The following is a 10,194-nucleotide window of genomic DNA, read 5'->3' as shown; positions in this document are numbered from 1 at the left end:
ATGGGCTTCCAAATATCACTTTGCCAATTCCACAAGAACTGTCTTAGCGAAAGACTTCTTGAGGGGAAAGCTGTAACTCTCTGAGATGATTTCACAGAACACAAAGAAGTTTCTCAGAGGTCTTCTTTCTCTTTGTTATCGGAGGATATTTACTTTGGCCCTTTAGTCTTCAAAGGGATCCGAAATATCTGTTCTCAGATTCCACAGAAATAAGGCTAGCAAAGAGATCCACGAAATACAGATGTAACTCTGTGAGATGAATTAACAGAACACTAAGCAGTTTCTTAGAAAGCTTCTTCCAAGATTTCATCTGAGGATATTTCCTTTTTCACCATAGCCCTCTATGGGCTTCCAAATATCACTATGCCAATTCCACAGGAAGTGTCTTAGCCAAAGGCTTCTTTGGGGAAAGCTGTAACTCTATGAGATGTTTTCACAGAAGACAAAGAAGTTTCTCAGAAAGCTTCTTTCTCTTTGTTATCGGAGGATATTTCTTTTGGCCCTATGCTGTTCAAAGGGATCCGAAATATTTCTTCTCACATTCCACAGAAATAAGGCTAGCGAGGAGATCTACGAAATACAGATGTAACTCTGTTAGATGAATTAACAGAACACTAAGCAGTTTCTCAGAAAACTTCTTTCCAGATTTCATCTGAGGATATTTCCTTTTTCACCATAGCCCTCTATTGGCTTCCAAATATCACTTTGCCAATTCCACAAGAATTGTCTTAGCGAAAGGTTTCTTGAGGGGAAAGGTGTAACTCTGTGAGATGATTTCACAGAACACAAAGAAGTTTCTCAGAAAGCTTCTTTCTCTTTGTTATCGGAGGATATTTCCTTTGGCCCTATAGTCTTCAAAGTTATCCGAAATATCTGTTCTCAGATTCCACTGAAATAAGGCTAGAAAAGAGATTCACGAAATACAGATGTAACTCTGTGAGATGAATTAACAGAACACTAAGCAGTTTCACAGAAAGCTTCCTTCCAGATTTCATCTGAGGATATTTCCTTTTTCACCGTAGCCCTCTATGGGCTTCCAAATATCACTTTGCCAATTCCACAAGAACTGTTTTAGCGAAAGGCTTCTTGAGGGGAAAGCTGTAACTCTGTGAGATGATTTCACAGAACACAAAGAAGTTTCTCAGAAAGCTTCTTTCTCTTTGTTTTCGGAGGATACTTCCTTTGGCCCTATAGTCTTCAAAGGGATACGAAACATCTGTTTTCAGATTCCACAGAAATAAGGCTAGAAAAGAGATCCACGAAATACAGATGTAACTCTGTGAGATGAATTAACAGAACACTAAGCACTTCCTCAGAAACCTTCTTTCCAGATTTCATTTGAGGATATTTCCTTTTTCACCATAGCCCTCTTTGGGTTTTCAAATATCACTTTGCCAATTCCACAAGAACTGTCTGAGCGAAAGGCTTCTTGAGGGGAAAGCTGTAACTCTGTGAGATGATTTCACAGAACACAAAGAAGTTTCTCAGAAAGCTTCTTTCTCTTTGTTATCGGAGGATATTTCCTTTGGCCTACAGTCTTCAAAGGGATCCGAAATATCTGTTCTCAGATTACAGAAATAAGGCTAGCAAAGAGATCCACGAAATGCAGATATAACTCTGTGAGATGAATTAACAGAACACTAAGCAGTTTCTCAGAAACCTTCTTTCCAGATTTCATCTGAGGATATTTCCTTTTTCACCATAGCCCTCTATGGGCTTCCAAATATCACTTTGCCAATTCCACAAGAACTGTCTTAGCGAAAGGCTTCTTGAGGGATAAGCTGTAACTCTGTGAGATGATTTCACAGAACACTAAGAAGTTTCTCAGAAAACTTCTTTCTCTTTGTTATCGGAGGATATTTCCTTTGGCCCTATAGTCTTCAAAGGGATCTGAAATATCTGTTCTCAGATTCCACAGAAATAAGGCTAGCAAAGAGATCCACGAAATGCAGATGTTATTCGGTGAGATGAATTAACAGAACACTAAGCAGTTTCTCAGAAAGCTTCTTTCCAGATTTCATCTGAGGATACTTCCTTTTTCACCATAGCCCTCTATGGGCTTCCAAATATCACTTTGCCAATTCCACAAGAATTGTCTTAGCGAAAGGCTTCTTGAGGGGAAAGGTGTAACTCTGTGAGATGATTTCACAGAACACAAAGAAGTTTCTCAGCAAGCTTCTTTCTCTTTGTTATCGGAGGATACTTCCTTTGGTCCTATAGTCTTCAAAGGTATCCGAAATATCTGTTCTCAGATTCCACAGAAATAAGGCTACCAAAGAGATCCGCGAAATACAGATGTAAGTCTGTGAGAGGAATTAAAAGAAAACTAAGCACTTTCTCAGAAAGCTTCTTTCCAGATTTCATCTGAGGATATTTCCTTTTTCACCATAGCCCTCTATGGGCTTCCAAATATCACTTTGCCAATTCCACAAGAACTGTCTTAGCGAAAGGCTTCTTGAGGGGAAAGCTGTAACTCTGTGAGATGATTTCACAGAACACAAAGAAGTTTCTCAGAAAGCTTCATTCTCTTTGTTATCGGAGGATATTTCCTTTGGCCCTATACTCTTCAAAGGGATCCGAAATATCTGTTCTCAGATTCCACAGAAATAAGGCTAGCAAAGAGATCCAGGAAATGCAGATGTAACTCTGTGAGATGAATTAACAGAACATTAAGCAGTTTCTCAGAAAGCTTCTTTCCAGATTTCATCTGAGGATATTTCCTTTTTCACCATAGCCCTCTATGGGCTTCCAAATATCACTTTGCCAATTCCACAAGAATTGTCTTAGCGAAATGCTTCTTGAGGGGAAAGCTGTAACTCTGTGAGATGATTACACAGAACACAAAGAAGTTTCTCAGAAAGCTTCTTTCTCTTTGTTATCGGAGGATACTTCCTTTGGCCCTATAGTCTTCAAAGGGATCCGAAATATCTGTTCTCAGATTCCACAGAAATAAGGCTAGCAAAGAGATCCACGAAATACAGATGTAACTCAGTGAGTGGAAGTCACATATCACAGAGCAGTTTCTCAGAAAGCTTCTTTCCAGATTTCATCTGTGGATATTTCCTTTTTCACCATAGCCCTCTATGGGCTTCCAAATATCACTTTGCCAATTCCACAAAAACTGTCTTAGCGAAAGGCTTCTTGAGGGGAAAGCTGTAACTTTGTGACATGATTTCACAGAACACAAAGAAGTTTCTCAGAAAGCTTCTTTCTCTTTGTTTTCGGAGGATACTTCCTTTGGCCTTATAGTCTTCAAAGGGATACGAAATATCTGTTCTCAGATTCCACAGAAATAAGGCTAGAAAAGAGATTCACGAAATACAGATGTAACTCTGTGAGATGAATTAACAGAACACTAAGCAGTTCCTCAGAAACCTTCTTTCCAGATTTCATCTGAGGATATTTCCTTTTTCACCACAGCCCTCTTTGGGTTTTCAAATATCACTTTGCCAATTCCACAAGAACTGTCTGAGCGAAAGGCTTATTGAGGGGAAAGCTGTAACTCTGTGAGATGATTTCACAGAACACAAAGAAGTTTCTCAGAAAGCTTCTTTCTCTTTGTTATCGGAGGATATTTCCTTTGGCCTACAGTCTTAAAGGGATCCGAAATATCTGTTCTCAGATTCCACAGAAATAAGGCTAGAAAAGAGATTCACGAAATACAGATGTAACTCTGTGAGATGAATTAACAGAACACTAAGCCGTTTCCCAGAAAGCTTCTTTCCAGATTTCACCTGAGGATATTTCCTTTTTCACCATAGCCCTCTATGGGCTTCCAAATATCACTTTGCCAATTCCAGAAGAACTGTCTTAGCGAAAGGCTTCTTGAGGGGAAAGCTGTAACTCTGTGAGATGATTTCACAGAACACAAAGGAGTTTCTCAGAAAGCTTCTTTCTCTTTGTTTTCGGAGGATACTTCCTTTGGCCCTATAGTCTTCAAAGGGATACGAAACATCTGTTCTCAGATTCCACAGAAATAAGGCTAGAAAAGAGATCCACGAAATACAGATGTAACTCTGTGAATGGAAGTCACACATCACAGAGCAGTTTGTCAGAAAGCTTCTTTCCAGATTTCATCTGAGGATATTTCCTTTTTCACCATAGCCGTCTTAGGGCTTGAATATATCACTTTGCCAATTCCACAAGAACTGTCTTAGCGAAACGCTTCTTTAGGGGAAAGCTGTAACTCTGTGAGATGATTTCACTGAACACAAAGAAGTTTCTCAGAAAGCTTCTTTCTGTTTGTTATCGGAGGATTCTTCCTTCGGCCCTATAGTCTTCAAAGGGATCCGCAATATCTGTTCTCAGATTCCACAGAAATAAGGTTAGAAAAGAGATCCACGAAATACAGATGTAACTCTGTGAGATGAATTAACAGAACACTAAGCAGTTTCTCAGAAAGCTTCTTTCCAGATTTCATCTGAGGATATTTCCTTTTTCACCATAGCCCTCTTTGGGTTTTCAAATGTCACTTTGCCTATTCCACAAGAACTGTCTTAGCGAAAGGCTTCTTGAGGGGAAAGCTGTAACTCTGTGAGATGATTTCACAGAACACAAAGAAGTTTCTCAGAAAGCTTCTTTCTGTTTGTTATCGGAGGATATTTCCTTTGGCCCTACAGTCTTCAAAGCGATTTGTAATATCTGTTAGCAGATTCCACAGAAATAAGGCTAGAAAAGAGATCCACGAAATACAGATGTAACTCTGTGAGTGGAAGTCACACATCACAGAGCAGTTTCTCAGAAAGCTTCTTTCCAGATTTCATCTGAGGATATTTCCTTTTTCACCATAGCCCTCTATGGGCTTCCAAATATCACTTTGCCAATTCCACAAGAACTGTCTTAGCGAAAGGTTTCTTGAGGGGAAAGCAGTAACTCTGTGAGATGATTTCACAGAACACAATAGTTTCTCAGAAAGCTTCTTTCTCTTTGATAACGGAGGATATTTCTTTCGCCCTATAGTCTTCAAAGGAATCAGAAACATCTGTTCTCAGATTCCACAGAAATAAGGCTAGCAAAGATATCCACGAAATACAGATGTGACTATGTGATTGGAAGTCACACATCACAGTGCAGTTTCTCAGAAAGCTTCTTTCCAGATTTCATCTGAGGATATTTCCTTTTTCACCATAGCTCTCTATGGGCTTCCAAATATCACTTTGCCAATTCCATAACAACTGTCTTAGCGAAAGGCTTCTTGAGGGGAAAGTTGTAACTCTGTGAGATGATTTCACAGAATACAAAGAAGTTTCTCAGAAAGGTTCTTTCTCTTTATTATCGGAGGATATTTCCTTTGGCCCTATAGTCTTCAAAGGGATCCGAAATATTTGTTCTCAGATTAAACAGAAATAAGGCTAGCAAACAGATCCACGAAATACAGATGTAATTCTGTGAGTGGAAGTCACACATCACAGAGCAGTTTCTCAGAAAACTTCTTTACAGATTTCATCTGAGGATATTTCCTTTTTCACCATAGCCCTCTACGGGCTTCCAAATATCACTTTGCCAATTCCACAAGAACTGTCTTAGCGAAAGGCTCCTTGAGTGGAAAGCTCTAACTCTGTGAGATGATTTCACAGAACACAAAGAAGTTTCTCAGAAAGCTTCTTTCTCTTTGTTATCGGAGGATATTTCCTTTGGCCTACAGTCTTCAAAGGGATCCGAAATATCTGTTCTCAGATTACAGAAATAAGGCTAGCAAAGAGATCCACGAAATGCAGATATAACTCTGTGAGATGAATTAACAGAACACTAAGCAGTTTCTCAGAAACCTTCTTTCCAGATTTCATCTGAGGATATTTCCTTTTTCACCATAGCCCTCTATGGGCTTCCAAATATCACTTTGCCAATTCCACAAGAACTGTCTTAGCGAAAGGCTTCTTGAGGGATAAGCTGTAACTCTGTGAGATGATTTCACAGAACACTAAGAAGTTTCTCAGAAAACTTCTTTCTCTTTGTTATCGGAGGATATTTCCTTTGGCCCTATAGTCTTCAAAGGGATCCGAAATATCTGTTCTCAGATTCCACAGAAATAAGGCTAGCAAAGAGATCCACGAAATGCAGATGTTATTCGGTGAGATGAATTAACAGAACACTAAGCAGTTTCTCAGAAAGCTTCTTTCCAGATTTCATCTGAGGATACTTCCTTTTTCACCATAGCCCTCTATGGGCTTCCAAATATCACTTTGCCAATTCCACAAGAATTGTCTTAGTGAAAGGCTTCTTGAGGGGAAAGGTGTAACTCTGTGAGATGATTTCACAGAACACAAAGAAGTTTCTCAGCAAGCTTCTTTCTCTTTGTTATCGGAGGATACTTCCTTTGGTCCTATAGTCTTCAAAGGTATCCGAAATATCTGTTCTCAGATTCCACAGAAATAAGGCTACCAAAGAGATCCGCGAAATACAGATGTAAGTCTGTGAGAGGAATTAAAAGAAAACTAAGCACTTTCTCAGAAAGCTTCTTTCCAGATTTCATCTGAGGATATTTCCTTTTTCACCATAGCCCTCTATGGGCTTCCAAATATCACTTTGCCAATTCCACAAGAACTGTCTTAGCGAAAGGCTTCTTGAGGGGAAAGCTGTAACTCTGTGAGATGATTTCACAGAACACAAAGAAGTTTCTCAGAAAGCTTCATTCTCTTTGTTATCGGAGGATATTTCCTTTGGCCCTATAGTCTTCAAAGGGATCCGAAATATCTGTTCTCAGATTCCACAGAAATAAGGCTAGCAAAGAGATCCAGGAAATGCAGATGTAACTCTGTGAGATGAATTAACAGAACATTAAGCAGTTTCTCAGAAAGCTTCTTTCCAGATTTCATCTGAGGATATTTCCTTTTTCACCATAGCCCTCTATGGGCTTCCAAATATCACTTTGCCAATTCCACAAGAATTGTCTTAGCGAAATGCTTCTTGAGGGGAAAGCTGTAACTCTGTGAGATGATTACACAGAACACAAAGAAGTTTCTCAGAAAGCTTCTTTCTCTTTGTTATCGGAGGATACTTCCTTTGGCCCTATAGTCTTCAAAGGGATCCGAAATATCTGTTCTCAGATTCCACAGAAATAAGGCTAGCAAAGAGATCCACGAAATACAGATGTAACTCAGTGAGTGGAAGTCACATATCACAGAGCAGTTTCTCAGAAAGCTTCTTTCCAGATTTCATCTGTGGATATTTCCTTTTTCACCATAGCCCTCTATGGGCTTCCAAATATCACTTTGCCAATTCCACAAAAACTGTCTTAGCGAAAGGCTTCTTGAGGGGAAAGCTGTAACTTTGTGACATGATTTCACAGAACACAAAGAAGTTTCTCAGAAAGCTTCTTTCTCTTTGTTTTCGGAGGATACTTCCTTTGGCCTTATAGTCTTCAAAGGGATACGAAATATCTGTTCTCAGATTCCACAGAAATAAGGCTAGAAAAGAGATTCACGAAATACAGATGTAACTCTGTGAGATGAATTAACAGAACACTAAGCAGTTCCTCAGAAACCTTCTTTCCAGATTTCATCTGAGGATATTTCCTTTTTCACCACAGCCCTCTTTGGGTTTTCAAATATCACTTTGCCAATTCCACAAGAACTGTCTGAGCGAAAGGCTTATTGAGGGGAAAGCTGTAACTCTGTGAGATGATTTCACAGAACACAAAGAAGTTTCTCAGAAAGCTTCTTTCTCTTTGTTATCGGAGGATATTTCCTTTGGCCTACAGTCTTAAAGGGATCCGAAATATCTGTTCTCAGATTCCACAGAAATAAGGCTAGAAAAGAGATTCACGAAATACAGATGTAACTCTGTGAGATGAATTAACAGAACACTAAGCCGTTTCCCAGAAAGCTTCTTTCCAGATTTCACCTGAGGATATTTCCTTTTTCACCATAGCCCTCTATGGGCTTCCAAATATCACTTTGCCAATTCCAGAAGAACTGTCTTAGCGAAAGGCTTCTTGAGGGGAAAGCTGTAACTCTGTGAGATGATTTCACAGAACACAAAGGAGTTTCTCAGAAAGCTTCTTTCTCTTTGTTTTCGGAGGATACTTCCTTTGGCCCTATAGTCTTCAAAGGGATACGAAACATCTGTTCTCAGATTCCACAGAAATAAGGCTAGAAAAGAGATCCACGAAATACAGATGTAACTCTGTGAATGGAAGTCACACATCACAGAGCAGTTTGTCAGAAAGCTTCTTTCCAGATTTCATCTGAGGATATTTCCTTTTTCACCATAGCCCTCTTAGGGCTTGAATATATCACTTTGCCAATTCCACAAGAACTGTCTTAGCGAAACGCTTCTTTAGGGGAAAGCTGTAACTCTGTGAGATGATTTCACTGAACACAAAGAAGTTTCTCAGAAAGCTTCTTTCTGTTTGTTATCGGAGGATTCTTCCTTCGGCCCTATAGTCTTCAAAGGGATCCGCAATATCTGTTCTCAGATTCCACAGAAATAAGGTTAGAAAAGAGATCCACGAAATACAGATGTAACTCTGTGAGATGAATTAACAGAACACTAAGCAGTTTCTCAGAAAGCTTCTTTCCAGATTTCATCTGAGGATATTTCCTTTTTCACCATAGCCCTCTTTGGGTTTTCAAATGTCACTTTGCCTATTCCACAAGAACTGTCTTAGCGAAAGGCTTCTTGAGGGGAAAGCTGTAACTCTGTGAGATGATTTCACAGAACACAAAGAAGTTTCTCAGAAAGCTTCTTTCTGTTTGTTATCGGAGGATATTTCCTTTGGCCCTACAGTCTTCAAAGCGATTTGTAATATCTGTTAGCAGATTCCACAGAAATAAGGCTAGAAAAGAGATCCACGAAATACAGATGTAACTCTGTGAGTGGAAGTCACACATCACAGAGCAGTTTCTCAGAAAGCTTCTTTCCAGATTTCATCTGAGGATATTTCCTTTTTCACCATAGCCCTCTATGGGCTTCCAAATATCACTTTGCCAATTCCACAAGAACTGTCTTAGCGAAAGGTTTCTTGAGGGGAAAGCAGTAACTCTGTGAGATGATTTCACAGAACACAAAGAAGTTTCTCAGAAAGCTTCTTTCTCTTTGATAACGGAGGATATTTCTTTCGCCCTATAGTCTTCAAAGGAATCAGAAACATCTGTTCTCAGATTCCACAGAAATAAGGCTAGCAAAGATATCCACGAAATACAGATGTGACTATGTGATTGGAAGTCACACATCACAGTGCAGTTTCTCAGAAAGCTTCTTTCCAGATTTCATCTGAGGATATTTCCTTTTTCACCATAGCTCTCTATGGGCTTCCAAATATCACTTTGCCAATTCCATAACAACTGTCTTAGCGAAAGGCTTCTTGAGGGGAAAGTTGTAACTCTGTGAGATGATTTCACAGAATACAAAGAAGTTTCTCAGAAAGGTTCTTTCTCTTTATTATCGGAGGATATTTCCTTTGGCCCTATAGTCTTCAAAGGGATCCGAAATATTTGTTCTCAGATTAAACAGAAATAAGGCTAGCAAACAGATCCACGAAATACAGATGTAATTCTGTGAGTGGAAGTCACACATCACAGAGCAGTTTCTCAGAAAACTTCTTTACAGATTTCATCTGAGGATATTTCCTTTTTCACCATAGCCCTCTACGGGCTTCCAAATATCACTTTGCCAATTCCACAAGAACTGTCTTAGCGAAAGGCTCCTTGAGTGGAAAGCTCTAACTCTGTGAGATGATTTCACAGAACACAGAGTAGTTTCTCAGAAAGCTTCTTTCTCTTTGTTATCGGAGAATATTTCCTTTGGCTCTATAGTCTTCAAAGTCATCCGAAATATCTGTTCTCAGATTCCACTGAAATAAGGCTAGCAAAGAGATCCACGAAATACAGAAGTAACTCTGTGAGATGAATTATCTGAACACTAAGCAGTTTCTCAGAAAACTTCTTTCAAGATTTCATCTGAGGATATTTCCTTTTTCACCACAGCCCTCTATGGGCTTCCAAATATCACTTTCCCAATTCCACAAGAACTGTCTTAGCGAAAGGTTTCCTAAGGGGAAAGCTGTAACTCTGTGATATGATTTCAGAGAACACAAGGAGTTTCTCAGAAAGCTTCTTTCTCTTTGTTATCGGAGGATATTTCCTTTGGCCCTATAGTCTTCAAAGGGATCTGAAATATCTGTTCTCAGATTCCACAGAAATTAGGCTAGCAAAGAGATCCACGAAATGCAGATGTAACTCTGTGAGATGAATT

This window comes from Macaca fascicularis, chromosome 6, assembly GCF_037993035.2.
Source record: "Macaca fascicularis isolate 582-1 chromosome 6, T2T-MFA8v1.1".
Classification (NCBI taxonomy): Eukaryota; Metazoa; Chordata; class Mammalia; order Primates; family Cercopithecidae; genus Macaca; species Macaca fascicularis.
The sequence above is the reverse complement of the archived record's forward strand: the minus strand, read 5'-3'. Positions refer to the sequence as shown.